The following is a 17,691-nucleotide window of genomic DNA, read 5'->3' on the forward strand; positions in this document are numbered from 1 at the left end:
ACGGAATCAAGAGACTGAAGAAAATAACTACAAATTCCAAAGCATCTTTCTAGATGACAACATTAAGGTCAGTCTTGACAATTGAGATCAAGAAGGTAAGTAGTAAATACATCATGAGAGGGAAGTAGAAATTAAAATACCACCAAGGCAATTAGCACAGGACAATTCCAGATACACAGATGGGAATGGACTCAAGCAGAACTAAAAACTCTGGATAAAAAACCAGAAAAATAATAACAATGAATCATGCTCTTTATCTATGCAGCAACAATGATAGACTCTGCTTATGAAGGAGCAGAGATGGGCATGGAATGTACAGACAGATGAAGAAAGGGGCATTGGACGAATATGTGAAGCACAGAGATGTACTGAAGCTAATACAACTTGCCTCCAGAAGTTGTGAATGCTCTAATACTAAGAAATTGGACAACCATTTGTCTGAAATTTTATAGGGTTTCCTGCCTGAGGAAGGGGTTGGAATAGAAGACCTCCGAGGTCCCTTCCAATTGTTTATTCTATTCTATTCTATTCTATTCTATTCTATTCTATTCTATTCTATTCTATTCTATTCTAGCCTAGCCTAGCCTAGCCTAGCCTAGCCTAGCCTAGCCATGCCTATGCCTATGCCTATGCCTATGCCTATTTCTATTCTGTTCCTATTTTTGTCCTTCATTCAACTCTAAGTTGTATGTGTGTGAATCTTACATCTAATAAAATTCAAATTCTACTTTACTTTAACAAAAGGGTTCACCAAACCATAATGTACTACATCTTCAGTTCAGTTTTAACAAGGAAGGGAAAAGAAGCAGAGCTTTGCTTCTGGTTTCTTCCTATCCTTTAATAGCTTTGCTCTGGGCCATGTGCCTGGAAAGGCCGTGGTGTGGGGAAGGGAGGGTGATGGAGCCAGAATGGGACAATTTGCCACGGGCAATTCACTAGTTTATATACCATGGGCAACTCATTGCGGCCAACTTGCTACAGCCAACTCACCACAGAACAACTCACCATAGGCAATTCAACAAATACAATAGTAATTTAACTTTTCTACAGAATTTCAAAAGAACTATGGCCAATAATAATAAAATAAAGCCAATCCAGAAATTCAAGAGTTACAATAATTTTGCTGAAAACATGGTCACCAATAATAAAAGTAACTGAATTAAACTTTTAATACAGTGTTGAATTGTCCTGCAGTGAGTTGTCTTATGGCAAGTTGGCCATGGTGAGTTGTTCTAGACCACGGGTGTCAAACTCGCCACATCATGTTGCAGTCACATGACATTTCACAACGTTTTTCCCATTTGCAGAGTTGGGATGTGCGTGGCCTGCATGTGACTCATCCAGCCCACAGGCTGCCAGTTTGACACCCCTGAGGAGCAGTCAGCATCACTGAAAGTCACTATCCAACTGTCTCTTTTCATAGGAACATAGTGGATTCTTTTTTTCTCACAAACTGGCTGGATCTGACCTATTATCGAACTCCATCCTTCTTCTGTTAGTTTCTCTTGCCACAGTAAATTTGGCCCCTTTCTGGTTTTTTAGATATTTTTGCTGCTGAAAAATAGAAAAAAATCTGGAACCTGTTTAATTTCTTTCCAACATTTCACTTGGGTTGAAAGAATGAAAAGTGGTATTTCCTACTAGGAAACAATTCCATGGTTATTATGCAGAAACTTTCACTTTTGAAAAGTAAAGCTTATATATCACAGAACTTAGCAAAATGTGTTTTTGTACTAGTTGGCACTTCAGATCAGTATACATTATAATGTTTTCATTTCTCAATTTAATAAATTACTATATCTATTTAATTTATGTAAAATCCTCACCTAGACAATTTAAAACTTTTTAATTGCAATCACTGAAAACACTTTTAAAATGAAGATGAAGCAAAAAACCAGCACAATTCATTTTAATCAACCATAAGAGTTGGTCAGCTTTGTTTTGCTTTAAAAGTAATTCAGTAAAATTTGAAGAATAAAAGATAAAAATATGGAATATTCATTAGGATTTAAACAGTTGCAATTAGCATTTCAGAAAGCTTTTCAAAATTCAAGTATCTTGTGAACCAGACATCTAGATTACTGAAAATTTACATTGGGGGTGTAAACCTTTTGCCTTCCAGATGTTGCAGAACTGGTATACTTTCTATCTCCAGATACCATGCTAATATTGTAATGAGTTAGCTGAAGTTCAGTAATATGTAGAAGGCAAAATTCCCTTCCAAAGGTAAAGTTATCTTCATTGGATGCTATTGCAAAGAAGCTAGAGGGGGAACAATTTGGAAGTATATCAAATGTGCCAGCAGAAATGCTTCTGAATCTTTCTTCAGTTACTGGCATGTATCTGAAAAAGACAAAAAATACAGTCTGAAAAAATTCTTACACTGATTGTTTTTTAATCAATTAATGGTCATGCAGGATTAACAATAATCTGTAAATTTTTCTACAAAATTCTCTCCACAGAAGGGTTGTTTTCTGTAATACATTTTAATCCATTATCCATAAGATTTCCCCTCCCCAAATAAACATTTCACAATTTCCACATTTCTTCCTTAAGAACCTTTGGTCACTAAAGTATAATTCTTGCTCAGTTCCTCTTCATTTTCCACAATGTCATATGCAAAAGAATAACATTACCAGGGGAGGATGTGTGGGTGTATTTAAACACATATATACTGGAAAAGGTGGAAAATATAAATATGCCTTAACTTTCTCAGTGCTTTTTACTTTAATTCTATACTACTTCCCCTCCCACCCAAAGAATTTACGCTCATTTTATACCTGCAATAATGTAAGATGAATTATAGCTACTTAACAATTTAATTTGTGCCATCTGTAAATTTTATTAATCTATTTTTTCTAGCCCTATCTCACATGACTACTTTATTTCCCATATAAGCATTCTATGTATATTTAGTCAAAACTAAGACACACTCACTCCAGAAAAGTATGCATGTGATTGCAATGCTAATAGAATGTCTTAATATTATACAAAAAAAATTATAGTGATGAATGTATCACTATTGATAACAGTTGCATTTTATGCACTTTCTACTTAAGTATACAATCTCAGGTTGTAATATAAGAAGGGGAAAGATGAAATAAAAAAACAAAATGTAATAAAGTTGCATTATTTAGACAAAATCACTTCTAACAATTGCAGATTAAAGTGTAGCAATTTATTTTAACATCACGTTTAACTTTAAATATCAAAAACACTCAACATTACCTAATTCTCTAATATGTAGTTCATTTTATACATTTTGATTTAATAAAAATATCATTCCTTTCCAAAAGATAAAATATATGGCAAATATCTATTTTTTTCCATTTTTACCTTTACATCAGTACTCACAATTCACACTTCTCCACCCTCACTATGGCACTACCATTTAGAAGCTGGAAAAAATGTGCCATTTTTCCGTATTAATAATCATTAAGCCCTTCTTGCATTATCTCTTTTTTCTATTATCCTGCTTTGACAAAGTTGGAATGTTTGTCTTGACACCTGTGATTTTGGACTGTGGATGGGTTAGTACTAGCTGCATTTGCACATTCAATGGAGAATGCCACAAAATGATGCACTTTTTAAAAAAGCTGAAGCATAGCACACAAGCTGATCTTTGACTAGTGTGCTAGGAGCTGCATTCCACAAAGCAGTGGACAGTGTAAGGACAAATCTAATTTTTGATTTAATTTACTTTAAAAAATTAAATATAACTGAAATTATTATTCTCTAATCATATATTTAATCATTTTCTCTTTGTCATAATTGAAAATGACAATTTAGGAACAGCTTTTGGACGTCTTCTTGATGCATCTCTTCCCTTAGTCATAATCAGATTTATTTACTTCTGGCATTCTAGCATGGTGTGGAACTGCATATGAAGTTAGCCACTGTGGCTTATTATTTACCTTATGGTTTAGCTTATTTTTTGATTACAGCCACTTGTGTCTTATTCAAAAAAGAAGTTGAGGAAATATTACACACCATATCATTATATGATCTAGTCACAGCTTACAAATATTGTAATGAATGTCAAAACTCAAGTCAAAGCAAAGCTCTGTTTTTAATATCTATTTAGAATAAGCCATATGACAATAGATGTCAAACTCTTGGTATAGACTTTTCTTGGTAAAGTAGATTTCTACTTTATGCGCCAATGATTTTTTTTAAAAAAAATTCTGGAATTAGACCATTTCAAACTGTAGCCGATATTTAACATTTTTTTAAATGCTCTCCCATGGAAATAAAAATTCCTACTACTTACATAGAGCTGAACAAACCTTTTCATGGAAGCATTTGAAAAAGAGATTCTACACCTACAGTCTGAGGTTATGTAGTTTGTTCTATCACAGCATTTTCTTTAATAAAGTCCACATGCTGTCCAGCTATAAATTTTGTAGTTGAGGTGGTTTGGGAAATTTTATGCAGTTTTTGTTAAGTATTTTTGTCAAATATGAGACTTATAAAAACTGTCAAAGAAAATATTAGATATTACCTATTAACTCAAATAGCTGAAACTGGACAACAAACTTAACTCTAGACTATTTTCATAGTCTGTGTTCATATCAGACTGAATCAGACACCACTCATATATACTCATATATATATACTGAGCACCCATGCATTTCCTCCAGTTCTAAAGAAGTGGCAGAGAGTGAAGGGAAGACAATTCCAAATCAAACTGATAGGACTTGCTAAATGATATAATCTAGACATTTGGAACATATTTTACATAATGTATTGAGACAATGGCTGAATTGCTAAACACATTGAGCCATAACTCAATCCCATTATAGCCTATACTGTGCAATTCCAGCCATCTAATCACAACGTGGACAGTAAGCCTAACTTATTGGATATCATTACCAGCAAAAGCATTTCTAAATTGGCTTACTTTTTTACTCTGCCTTTTTGGGCAAAAATCTAAACAAACTGCTTTCTTATCTGAATTCCAACCTATGGTAATTTGTATTAAAACAAGATGCTGGAAGGGCATAAGCTAGACCAGAATTTAGGGACTAATCTTTGAATACTTTCCAGTACTTTAAAAGCAGCAATACTGAAATGAAATCTTTTTCTATGGTGCTAAAAAGGAAGGAAGCTTAGGAGACTGTATTCTCATGTGAAAACATTGTGAATCATTTTCTGGCACTGCAAACAAGTTCTTGGTCTGTACCATATGCTTGGGCATTTTTTTTAAATCTGGAGCATTCTTAGTTTGTGCTACTGCATTGTTCTTGATTTCAATTGTCATGTTGACAGTTATAGACATTTACAATGTCCTCCTGTTGTTAGTTACCTTAGCCTAGCCTTTTTAAAAATCTGGAAGCAGACTTTCATTTTTTACTCCATTCATCAGAACATTTATTTTTCCATAAGTTTACTTCTAAATATTAATCAATTACTCAATGAATCTTCCAAATCCTATGCAATTAGTCACTTAACTGTCAATTGAGACTTTTACTAAATATTTATATGTAAAATTATATTAAAGAACATTGGAGATGCTTTCTACAGAGGAATTATTGAGTCTGTCATCTGAACCTCTATAACTGTCTGGTTTGGTTCTGCAACCCAACCAGACAGACAGACTGCAGAGGATAATTAGAACTGCAGAAAAAACAATTGCTACCAACCTGCCTTCCATTGAGGACCTGTATACTTCATGAGTCAAAAAGAGGGCTGTGAAAATATTTACAGACCCCCACCCACATCCTGGACATAAACTGTTTCAACTCCTACCCTCAAAACGACGCTATAGATCACTGCACATCAGAACAAGACACAATAACAGTTTTTTCTCCAAATGCCATCACTCTGCTAAACAAATAATTCCCTCAACACTGTCAAACTATTTACTAAGTCTGCACTATTAATCTTCTCATCATTCCTATCACCCAGCTCCTTCCACTAAAGACTGTATGACTGTAATTTTGTTGCTTGTATCCTTACGATTTATATTGACTGTTTCCTAATATGATTTGATTGCTTATTTGTACCCTATGGCTATCATTGTGTTGTACCTTATGATTCTTGATGAACTTATCTTTTCTTTTTATGTATACTGAGAACATATGAACTAAGACAAATTTCTTGTGTGTCCAATCACACTTGGCCAATAAAATTCTATTCTATTCTATTCTATTTTCTAATTCATTGTGAAAGGGTAATAAAAACTTACTTATCATATTACTTATTACAAATTACTTATCATACGATATAGCTTGTTGAATATAATAGAATTTCTGGGAGTTGTGGGCATATTAGAATCCCACCTGTTTTTTTAAAAATGCTAGAGGTGAAAGTTTACATAACTTTAGGTATTGAGCAGGGAACTGTGTATTTCAGGAAAGAAGTCTGCTATTTCAAATCACAGAAAGCAGAACACAGTACACTTTGTTTACATCCTTTTATTTGGTGGTTTGGTTGCCCAATATAAATTAAAGAACTGGTGTTACAGAATCAACATGAAATATATTTGCAAATATTCCAGAGTGCTTTGCAAGCATACTGTTACTGGTGCTTAGTGCCAATGCCAATTATATTTCTGCTGAAGATTGGAACACTTAAATTATTTTTTACTAACACATTAAAGATTCTGAATTAGACTTCAAAGAGATTGGTGTGTGTAGGAGAACGTTTTGTACTTTAATCTCTCCTGGGGATCCTGCATTTTAAGAGCGCTTGGATTAGTTGGGAGAAAAATGCAACAAATGTATTTTTCTCACCCTCAAGAGAAAGTGGAATCTGTTGAATTACTGCCTGAAAGTACTACTAAAAACAAACTATCTCTGCCCAATGAAAAATACGGATCTATGACAGCAGTTCCTGCAGAAAGCAAACATCTGGGATTTTATACAAAGACAGTGAACCGCCGTATCCCACCGACACACTGAACTAAAGTCCAACTATCAGGGTTTTCCATCTCGGCGGGTTATGCAACTCAGTTCAAGGAGCCAGATCATGATTCAGTGTGTTATAGGAAATCATAAAAATGGACCGAGTCACCCATAGTTAAGGAAGCCGTGGGAAGCGGTGAGGAGCCGAAACAACCAAATCTCAAAGTCTGCCCTTCTGAAATGCCTTCAAAAGGAGCTGGCGGAATCGCTGCTGCCGAGAGCCGTTCCCCTTAGAAGCTCCTTAGGTTCTTGGAAACGAAAGCAAGTGGCGTTTGTGGCCTGATCCAACTAGGATGGTACAACGCCCGCCAGTAAAGGTCATATTTTGCTCGGAGGTGGGGAAACGCCTTAATAAGAATTATTCAACCACTCCACGCGGACAGAACAGGCCTCGCTCCTCAAAGAATCAAGGCTCTCTTCTGCTTTCTGCCACGCAGCCCATAATAGTGTAAGGCCTTCTGGTCAGTTTAATGCCACCGGAGTCCTAAAGAGAAGCTGAATCACCTGTTCAACAGCAGGTGTAGAGCTCTATCAACTTGCTTTCTGTGGAGAAAAAGGGGGGGGGATATGTGTGTGTGAGAGGAAAACCCAGCGGGAGAGGTCAGACGCGCGCCTGAGAAGGGAGCGCCAATTTTTTTAGGAGATTCTCTTTTCCCGCTCCTCACTCCCGGGGAACGTAAAGTTCAAACTCTGTTATTTCCAAACGTTCGCATTTGTGTGAGGGCAAGAGCGCGCGTACGGTATCTCCACAAGCCGTAATAAAGCCAAGTTCTGCCGCCTTTGTTTGGGTTAATTTTGAACTGGCGGGACATTCCCGTGGCCCTGTCATTTAGCCTGATTGGCTGGCGGGACTGCGCTCGTGCGCGCGCGCGCGGGTTTTGTGTTACTTGCCTTCGGCTCACCTCAGCAATCAGCCTTTCAGCTCCCGAGGCTTTGATTGTAGGAGTTGCCTTATTTGCATTGATGAGGAAGAGACAGCTGCTGGAGCGTTCAGGGCTGCACCTGACACAATCAGGGACTTCAAGATTAGCAAAGGGAATCAGGAATCCACCCGGCTCAATGGCAAGCGTAGCCTATATTAGAGTCACTCATGCAAAATGACCCACATTTGCAACCGGCACAATTAGCAAGGCCCAAGTGCGTGTTAATTTAGGAGCTGACATTGCCTTGCCTTTCATTTATTAAATATAATTATTATGTGCAGTTTACTAGATGGGGTAAAATATGGATGCCTGCCTCTTTTATCCCTGCAGTCATAAGGGCTCCTTTTCCCTACTCAAATTGTGGGAGGTAGGCTATGCTGGTGCCTTCCCAACAGAGAAATGCAAGAACAGCTTTCAATATATATATATATATACCCAGCCTTAAAAAGGACCTTGAAATCATATGCAACCAAAATAATGATCCACTCATGATCACATCTTCTTTGTGCTTGAAGTTTTTACATTATTGCTTATGTCTGTTGAAATGGTACAGCTCAGGTCAAGCTGGCTCTGCCAGTAGTTTACAGTAGAATAATGTGTATTTAAGATTAAGAGGAGAAAGTACACCTGCTTGGGTTACTCTCCCCTGTTCTGCCTTGGATAGTTATAGGTTCTGAAATGTTCATTTATTGGGGGGAGTGGAATTGGAAGGGGAGAAAGATTCTTGTGAAAATTGAATAAGTGCTAATTCCAAGCCAAAGGATGCAGTTGAGAAGCGAAAGCTCCCATTGGAGAACAGGAAATTTAATGAGCTTTTAATGGAATGCATTGCTCAGAGTAGTAAATTATTTGTTAGTTGACGATGCAATCAGCATGCTGATTAAGGTTGCTGTGGGTTCTCTCTTCCCCCCTTCCCCCCACTAAACATTAACTGAATGAAAACGGGTTGTAGCCTTTGTTCTGCTTGGGGGGCTTTTAGGAGGAAAATGGACTTCCAGAACTGAAATTGTCAATAAAGGTGAGTGCACTTCAGGTGTCATTTGAATCTGGTGAGAAGATGCTTCTGATAAATATTTAAAAGATTGGAAATCAACCTAGTATGTTTTGTGAGAACCCTGGTTCAGGGAAGGCCTAAAAAGGCCCTGCAACCTGTTTTCATTCTGTCCTTTTCTGAGATAAATGGACTATATCCTGTTTGATTTTCCAATGAGATCAAATAGTGGTTTAAACGTGCAGTAAATTTATTCATGCTGATAGAGTTCCAGTACTGTATTTTTTGAACAAGATCTGTGAAATAATGGCTTTTGAGATGTGGAGGCAAGTTATTTAAGTCATTAAATAATGTTTAATTTGAGTCAGACTTGTATGGAAAAGGATTTTTGACTAGAGCTGTCCATAATTGCTACTGTATAGCAAGATTATTTCATTTTATTTTTGAAAATGTTTTTGCATACTCTTCAGCAGAAAAAGGCTGCTATTCTAAAAGTCACATATTTGTCTCTTGTAAAATCGGTCAAGTCATTAAGGTTTTATATAGCCTAAAATCATGCTGGTGCTCTAATGTAGGCTTAAAACAATCCTTAACATTTTGGCCATTCGATTTGCCTACTGGGGGGGGGGTGTTTAAGATTTATAGCTGTCAGAAGGAACTCTATTTTTAAAGATGAACGATAGGCATGGGGGTTTGACTGTTATGCGACCTCAAAGTCCTCCTTGTATAAATCCCCATCAGCTGAATCATCCTGTTAAGCTTGTGACAACAATCAGGTACTTTGAAAACACGATAAATAACCATCTTTGTGTTTTAACTCTTCCTATTGATGACCTAAGGGGTTAAACGCCTTTGACTGGCATTTGACTCCTGACCTCATATAAATGTTATCTTATCAGTTCCTGCTTGTTAACTTGCATTTGGTGCTTGTCCCTGATGGCTTTTAGATGAAGGCGGTTTTATTATATTTCCTATTGGAACTAAACTGTTGCCTTTGTTTTCTTTTGCAGTGTCAACTCAGAATGTAACCTTTTCACCTTTTTTTTGAAAAGGTTTTTATAAACATATGTGATCTTTGTCTTTCCTTCTCACACACACAATTTACTGTTGTTACCTAAAGCTCTTGAGTAGATGATGATTAATATTATGTCATTGAAATATATCCATTTGTATTTAGCCCTTATCCTGGCATGGAAAATGTATTATGGAAAGATTCACCACCAACGAACCCCAGAATACTTTAGAAGAAAGAAATAAAGAAACGGGGGAGAGGCATGTTTCATAATTGTAGGTTTGAGCAAGGATGAGATGAGTTCCTCAGATCAGATATGCAAATATATATTTAACAAAAGAGCCAAGCAGTACTATTAACCCTCTTTTTTTCCTCCCCTTTCAAAAAGAGGGAGGTGATGTAATCTTCCTGCTATCTTCTTTTATTCAAGCTCCTTTCCTAAAGCCCTGCTGTTTTACATAGACTTGCAGTTCTATTGCTAGTTTGTCACTATAAACATCAGACAAGAGAAATTGAGAGAGGCTAACAGATTGAGTGATATATATAGCATTGCACCTTTTATTATACACTTATGATAATGTAAAATACATATTTTATACTGTGCAGAAACAGATATAAGAGTAGATAACCTCACTTCCCCCCTTCCTTTTGATTTGCTGGTTGATTTCTTTACATTAATTCAAAATTAGAAACAATTAGAGACAGACCTTGAAAAAGTAGCCATCTTGTGGGTGTCTCTATTTCTCTGAATCTGACTACAGTACCTAATTCTTTTTCTTCATTATGACTTTTCTAAGAACATCTAGTCCGTGAGATACTAGATTGCACTGTCACTTGCCCTTTTATATTCTCTTGCAAGTATTTGCTGCTTCTTGTTCCTGTAGAAAATCCTAGTTAGTACAAAAGCTATAACAGCACAGATACTAAGGCCTATTATTTATATAAACATGGGATATTACTTACATAAACATGGGAATTCCCCAAATCAGATAAGTCACAGCCCCTTTCCCCATGGATGTATTTTCCTTCCAAATAAAGTTTGGGCTATCTGATATTCCACCATGCTTTATATATGGTTACGTTTCCCTAGACAAGAAGTGAAATAAGGAATACATGAATTGCTCAAATTACCTTTCTTTACATATGTATTTATATGATGCATGTAAGTTTAGTAGAACTCCCTTTCTAGCAGATGAAGTGTGTATGTCTCTGGTTTTATTGTTCCTAGCAATTGCTCATGTTGTAGGCTTGAAAATAATTAAAGAGGAATATCAGCACAACAGCTCTGCAAAAAAAATTATCAGTACTATTTATTAAAGCTTTCAAGGAAAGACCATTAATTTTACACACATGCTAAAATTCTGAAATGGAGGCTTCAAACTTGCATCACCAAATATGGAATACATAGAAACATTTTGGGATGAAATTAACAAGTGCATAGTGAAGTTTAGGCATTGATAAAGGCATATTTAATAGATTTCTAAAAAAATTGAAATGGTATTTTATTAGATAAAATGTATAATTATACAAAGTGAAGCTATTTTTTTCTTTATCTGCTAAATAATTTTAAAGAGTTGTCTACCTCTCTTTTTAAAAGGATTCATATCAAATTATTTTTTTTCTAAATGATCAAATAGGCTGCTAATTAAAATGCAGATTTTTTCATATTAAAATAGTTTTATAAATAACTGATTAGATAGGAAAATACATTGTCTGAAGAACATTTAAAACATGTTTATTGACCGGAAAAGAATTTTCTCCTCTAAAAATGAGAAAAGTTGACCAATTGAAATAGAAGGAATTGTGAATTTTTAGATTTATTCATTTATTTATTAAATTTATTTTCTGCCCATCTTATTTCAAAGCGACTCCGTATTGTCTGCATACTGTATTGACATATATAATGTATAAAAATCAGGCTTTTTTTCTCTAGGCATTTTTCAACCTTAAAGACTTAGTCAAGGGTGGACATAGTTCTATCTTTTATTTCCTCAAACTTTCGTAGATCACAATTGTTTTATCATGTCCAAAGGCAGCCTTGTGTTCCCTGCCTCTTTCCCATATTAGTTTGGATGAAGATACAGGAAAGAGGGCAACCCTCCCATTCCACCCTTTTTTTGGTCTATATTCGTTTGTCACTCAGCTCTGGGAAACAAAGCTTTGAGGTTTACAGGTGTTTCTTGGCACCTTAGGTGCCTCCGTCCACATTCATCCAGCTACTTTGCTAATTCCCGTGTCAAGCTTTCCTCCCGTTCCTACCTTTGTGTCAAAGGAGATCACACCCAAGCACGGATTAATTCCCTTCTCTGGAAAGATAATTAACTCGTTACCTGTCTCTTTATTTCACGTTTTCCCGCTCACTTGCCCACTCACCTTCCCATAGGTTACGTTGTCTACTGGTTTTTCTTAATCCTCCATAATGGAGACCAAATAGCTTAAGTAAACTCAATGCAAAATTCCACCCCCCATTCTTTCAAAAAAAAATCCTGATTTAGATGGCAAAAAGAAGGAAGCCAAAAAAAGGAGAGTACTGGATGTTGCACGGCGAGAATGATAACGTGAAAGGGCTGGCTTCGACTTCATTTTGCTTCAAGGTGGCCCTACATCAGGTGGCGGTGGGTGCGCCAATTGGGGCTGGGCTGGGAGAGACAACTTCAACTCGTTTACACCTTCGCTGGCTCGGGATTTGTTCGACTGTAGGATGAGGGGCTCCAAGCCGGAGCTCTCAGCCGCTCGGAGACTCCGGTTGGTTGTTAATGGATTTGGGCCGCTTGCTTCTAAATATCACGGAGCGACTACGTTTCCCGCAGATTTTGTTAATTTAAGGTTGCGGAGACCAGAGGAAAGGCGAGAGGTGTTAAGGCTGCCTGCATTCCCTCCCGTCCCCAACCCCGCAGCGAACCATCCCAATTTCATTGGGGATCCGTGTCAAGGCCAGGTTTGGGAGGGTGGCGGGAAGATAACAGCGGCATTAACGGGGGCCTACAAAGGCCTTCATTCATTCGTTCACAGGCCGATTCGGGACGTTGCCAAAGGGGCCGACTTAGAATTTGCAGGCTGTTCTGGTATTTGGCAAGAGCAAGAATGACAACTTATTGGAAGTTCTCAAGGAATCATTTATATTTCACACTCCACTAGGCAGCTGATTTGAGATTGTCTGTTAGCATAACAAAAGCTCCGAGCCTGTGAACTTCAGAACCCTTTCGACCTCTTAGCTGTGGGCTTGAATAGCCCTCAGCCCTTCCTATAGAGATCACCCAAAGCTCCCCTCTTCGTGGTTAAATTGTTAATCAGGGTAATTTAATATAGTTTTCAATATGCCTCATCTCTTATTGGGGAGAGGCATTCACGGATTTTCTCTCCTCCCTCTTGCTTCTTTTTAAAATTCAAGTGTGAGAGGGGCAGCTGCAGACAGGACCCCTCCTCCCCACCCTGTCCCCCCTCCTGGCTGCAGTGTTCAAGAGCAGCATCCAGAGTGAAAGTCTACGAAATGCATACACACAGAGCAACAATCCCTTTTCTTGCACTCTAACATGAACCTGAAATTTCAGACTGGTTACCCCACCCCCAACACTTCTTCCTCCTCCCTGTTTCTCCCAGGCAGCCAAAACAAAGAAGAAGAAAAAAGAATTCAGCTATACTGAGGCAACAACCTCAGATGTCATTCCTCCTTCTAAACAGTCACAAAATCCACCTTTTCTTGTTCTGTCCATAATCTGCCAATTCAAAGGGACAATTGGTAGGTGAGAACAATTCTGTCTCAAGAATCGGTTATCTTCCTCTTCTCTCTAATTTTTAAATATACTATTTCTCTGAGGACTTGCCTTTCCCATAGAAAGTGGACAAGTGTGATCCTTTGATTTATCCAGCCTTGAATGATCTCAGAGGAAATCAATCTTTTTTCACATATACACAGTTTGCATACACACACACACACACACACACACACACACACACACACACACAGCAGGCAGATTCTGATATTTCTGCTTTTTAAAAAAAAAATTACAATTCAGACATTCCATTTTCATAAAGCTGATTTGAACTCGTGAAATGGAGATCACTGAATGTACTAAGTTTTTACCCCACCCAGATCCATAGGTGGAATATAGATAAAGAACAGGATGACTATTTCCCTTCAGAAATTAGTGTTTAGAAATCACAGATCTTTTTCCGCCTTCCCCCAAAATTTGGAAAATATGTGATGTGTCTCTGTTTTGTGGGAAGCCATTATTTAAATTATTTTTTAAATCAAATAGTCATTTTAATATATGGCTGTGGGTGAGAACTTGTGAAAAGGGGACTGTGTGTAACTTTAAAATCTCAGCAAAGTAAAATACATAACTGTTTAAAAGATGCAATCCTTCTAGTATTTATAGCTAACACGTTTTTTAAAGATTTTTGCATTCTTTATGTGCTCCTGAAACCCATGAGATGAGTTTATATAGGATCAATTTTCACAAGGTCATACTCTGTGATTCAGCACGAATTTGAACACTGATCTATATAGTCCAATACTACACAGAATTATATCTCAGTTCTTTTCATTAAATAACTTAGATTTTAATATAAGGTGATATTACTATGATTCCATTTATTCTAAGCCATTTTAAACACACCGAATCATTACTGAGTTCAGTGGGCCTAACTCCCAGATGAAGGCAGTTATATTACTCTTCATAGCAGAATAAGCTACTAATTCATATGAATATTTTACTATTCATAATAATCTGTGAAGGGCTTTGTTTCTGTTTCTTGTGCAAAGAAAGCCCACCAAACAGCCACCTTCCTTTGTATAGTACTCAAATTAATTGGGGTAGGGAGAAGGCCTGACACACTTATTTTCTGTTATGGTTCCCCAGGCAACTGTTTTGGAATACTGTACAGTGTCATAATCTGGCAAACTTTCAGAAGAGGCTCAAGGCTGGCCAAGTTATAGAAATGTACATTTTAATCAGATGTCTTTGAGGCTTTACACATAGAAACATATCTGGTGTTCTCAGTTTTAAAACTTTTCATGGCTGTTTTTTCTTATTTTTTTATTGTTTAAACTGTGACTAATTTTAAATTTGATTTTTTTAAAAAAAATAGGCAGTGCTATGATTTTATATATGAATATTTCACATAATAGTTTGTTATTTTATTAAGATCTGTACTGTAATATGACACCTTATTTTACTGGATTTTGAGTGTAGTTTTCTTGAATTATTTGAGCCAGATAGAGTGAGATGGCTTGGTAATTTCCTAAATATTATCCAACATTGTTCTCATTTTAGACAAAGTCCAAGAGATATAGTCACTTCAGTTTGAAAAGCTAGCCAAATCACTTTAGGTTTAACTGAATTTCAAACTGCCCTGTTTAAGAGCCAATCTAAATAATGGATGGAAATTGTTACTTTAAAGGTTTGCAAAAGCAAACTTTAAATTGTTTTTACTTTGATCATAAAATATATTAGAGGCTGTATCTATAGACAAATAATCAATAGTAATGTTTCCAGTATTTTGAAATAAAGGTCTATTTACTCAATTGTTTCTGTTGAATTGTTTTAAAAAAACATCTGAAGAATTATTTAGGTGCCATAAAAATCAATCAATCAGGATTATTAATTTCCAAATAAGTTTTCTTTATATCATTAGAATATGATTTCATGCTTAGAACTATGACATACAAATCATATCTTTACATTACTGCTGTATTTCAATATTTTTAATGTGGTCCTTTCTATATGCAAACATAGTAATAAAAATATTATGAGGAATATTACTGTTTGAAACAGTCTGATTAATTTAGAATCTCTTGTTTTTAAGTAACAGAAAATAATCATCATTTAGTACAGTGCTGCTGTTGAAAACATTCTGTTCAATGATCCTAGCCTTATTTTTCCAAATATTGCCTCTTTAACATTTATGTAAGGCTCTATACACGAGTGTAGTTTTTTTTTAAAAAGGAATTCAGGAAAGGTGGAAAGCGTAATTTTAACTATGAAATGACATTTACATTTTTGCCATGGTTTCACTTATTATCACATTTTCTTTTTCCTTCATTTTTTCCCCTTCATTAGAATTTATGATCCATGTCCATCATTACACTTTCACATCTCTGAGTTTGTGTTAAATTTTCTTTGGGAGGTTAATAAACATAAAATGTGCATGGGGTGGGGATAGGGATGATGTCCTTTTTAAAAAGTATGAGGTTTGAAAAGATCAGTTTTGAATAGTTTATATTTTCTGTAAGTCAATTAAACAATTTAGTTGAATTTTAAACCAATGTGATTTTAAACCCTGACATTATTCAAGTGCTTAGCCATCCTTTGCTTTTTATCTTTTATTGTTGCTTGTTTTAAATACTGCTTCCATATTGGTACGCTCTAAGCTCTAAACCATACTCAGCTGTATGGTTTGGGCCTGTTTTCTGTGAAAGGGGATGTATATTTATTGTTTGTGATGGTGTTTGACAGGGGAAATGGATGCAGACACCAGAACAATTATATTACAGTCCCTTTGGGAATGCCAACACCAAATTTAGCCAGACTGATGGGGTACTGTCTAGACAGCCCCTTTTGTGTATCAGCTGTTCTCCCTGCTTTATTTAATGTATGACATAAAACCTGCATATGAATTCTCAGTGTAGCCATCCTTACAACCATGGTCTGCTTTTATAAATCTTCATTGGCAGCAAGTATAAAAAGGCCATCCTATTCTTACAACATTGCATGCTCTGATATTATACACTTAGCATACAAATAATATGCAAGATAAGACTGGTTCTTTTTCTCCAAGTAATTAAAATGTGATTTGCTAGAATTAGATACCATAGTCATAAGAGTGATGAATGACGGGGTCTGGCTGACCATTAAAGTTGCTTAGGTTTTTGATGATTTCCTTTGATGATTTCTTACAGTCAAAATGCATATTCAGGTCAAATGTTTCTCTTTCCATTGCTTTACATGAATACCGTATACTGCATATGTAGAATGACCATGGAAACATCCATGTGAAGAACTATTCTGAAAGAGTGGGCAACGATAAAATACAAAATGTTTAAACTAATTACATTGCATAGTATGAACTTTTAAAAAATTATGCTATGACATCTTAGTATAGATCTGTAGGCAGGAAATGGAAAGTGCAAAGGGGAGACTCATGCATACTGGAGAAAAATAAGAAAAACTCTATTTTATTGTTCTATTTGTCACTTCCTTTTATTGAGCAGAAACATGTTTTTATTTATTTGTGCTTCAAAGAATGACAAATTCATTTATGGCTTTATATGTCATTTTGTTTTCTATACTGCAGTGATCCATTTGACCAAGAACTCCAGTTATTCAGGGCAAGGCCAGACTTTTTTTTTTCCTAAGAGCACATAAAACTAATCATGACTATAATAATCTGTTCACTTAGAAATATATAAGCTGAGCAGATAAGTTATAGAGCCAAAGCAAGCAGAAGCAGTGCTATTTCTCAACCAATGCCAGCTTAGCTATTCCTAGACTTAAGTAGTTTGTATCTGAAGAGACTACTTCTTACATTACTTTGAGGTAGAGGACGGGAATGTTTTTAGTTAACAAGAAATTGATTTTGCCAGTGTCACGGAATAATACTGATCAATGTGGTCTTCACACAGTCTTGAAAAATAGGTTAGGCTGATAGGTTAGGCTGACAACAATAGGCTAAAAGTCCCCTAGTGGACTTTCATGGATGAGTGAAGACTCAAATCCAGAGCCTTTGACCCACCCATTGCTCCATCTACAACATTACTCTAGTTCTTCCTTGACTTTACACTGATAAGAAAATCAATAACTATAGTGTAGGATCATCATGCTAATTAACATCTCTTTGGAGGAGGAAGGATATCTGAGG

The 17,691-nt window shown here is 36.2% G+C and overlaps 1 long non-coding RNA gene across 1 annotated transcript in view; it reads left to right on the forward strand.

The window, feature by feature from the left end:
• Positions 1 to 8,706: 8,706 nt before the first annotated feature.
• Positions 8,707 to 17,691, forward strand: part of LOC148115088 (uncharacterized) — a 36,244-nt gene continuing 27,259 nt past the window's right edge. The window contains exon 1 of the long non-coding RNA XR_015732142.1: positions 8,707 to 8,846. This is a non-coding gene — a long non-coding RNA (uncharacterized LOC148115088). The remainder of the gene's footprint in view (positions 8,847 to 17,691) is intronic.

The sequence above is a fragment of the Pantherophis guttatus genome, chromosome 2 (genome assembly GCF_059756535.1).
Source record: "Pantherophis guttatus breed Tessera chromosome 2, ASM5975653v1, whole genome shotgun sequence".
Classification (NCBI taxonomy): Eukaryota; Metazoa; Chordata; class Lepidosauria; order Squamata; family Colubridae; genus Pantherophis; species Pantherophis guttatus.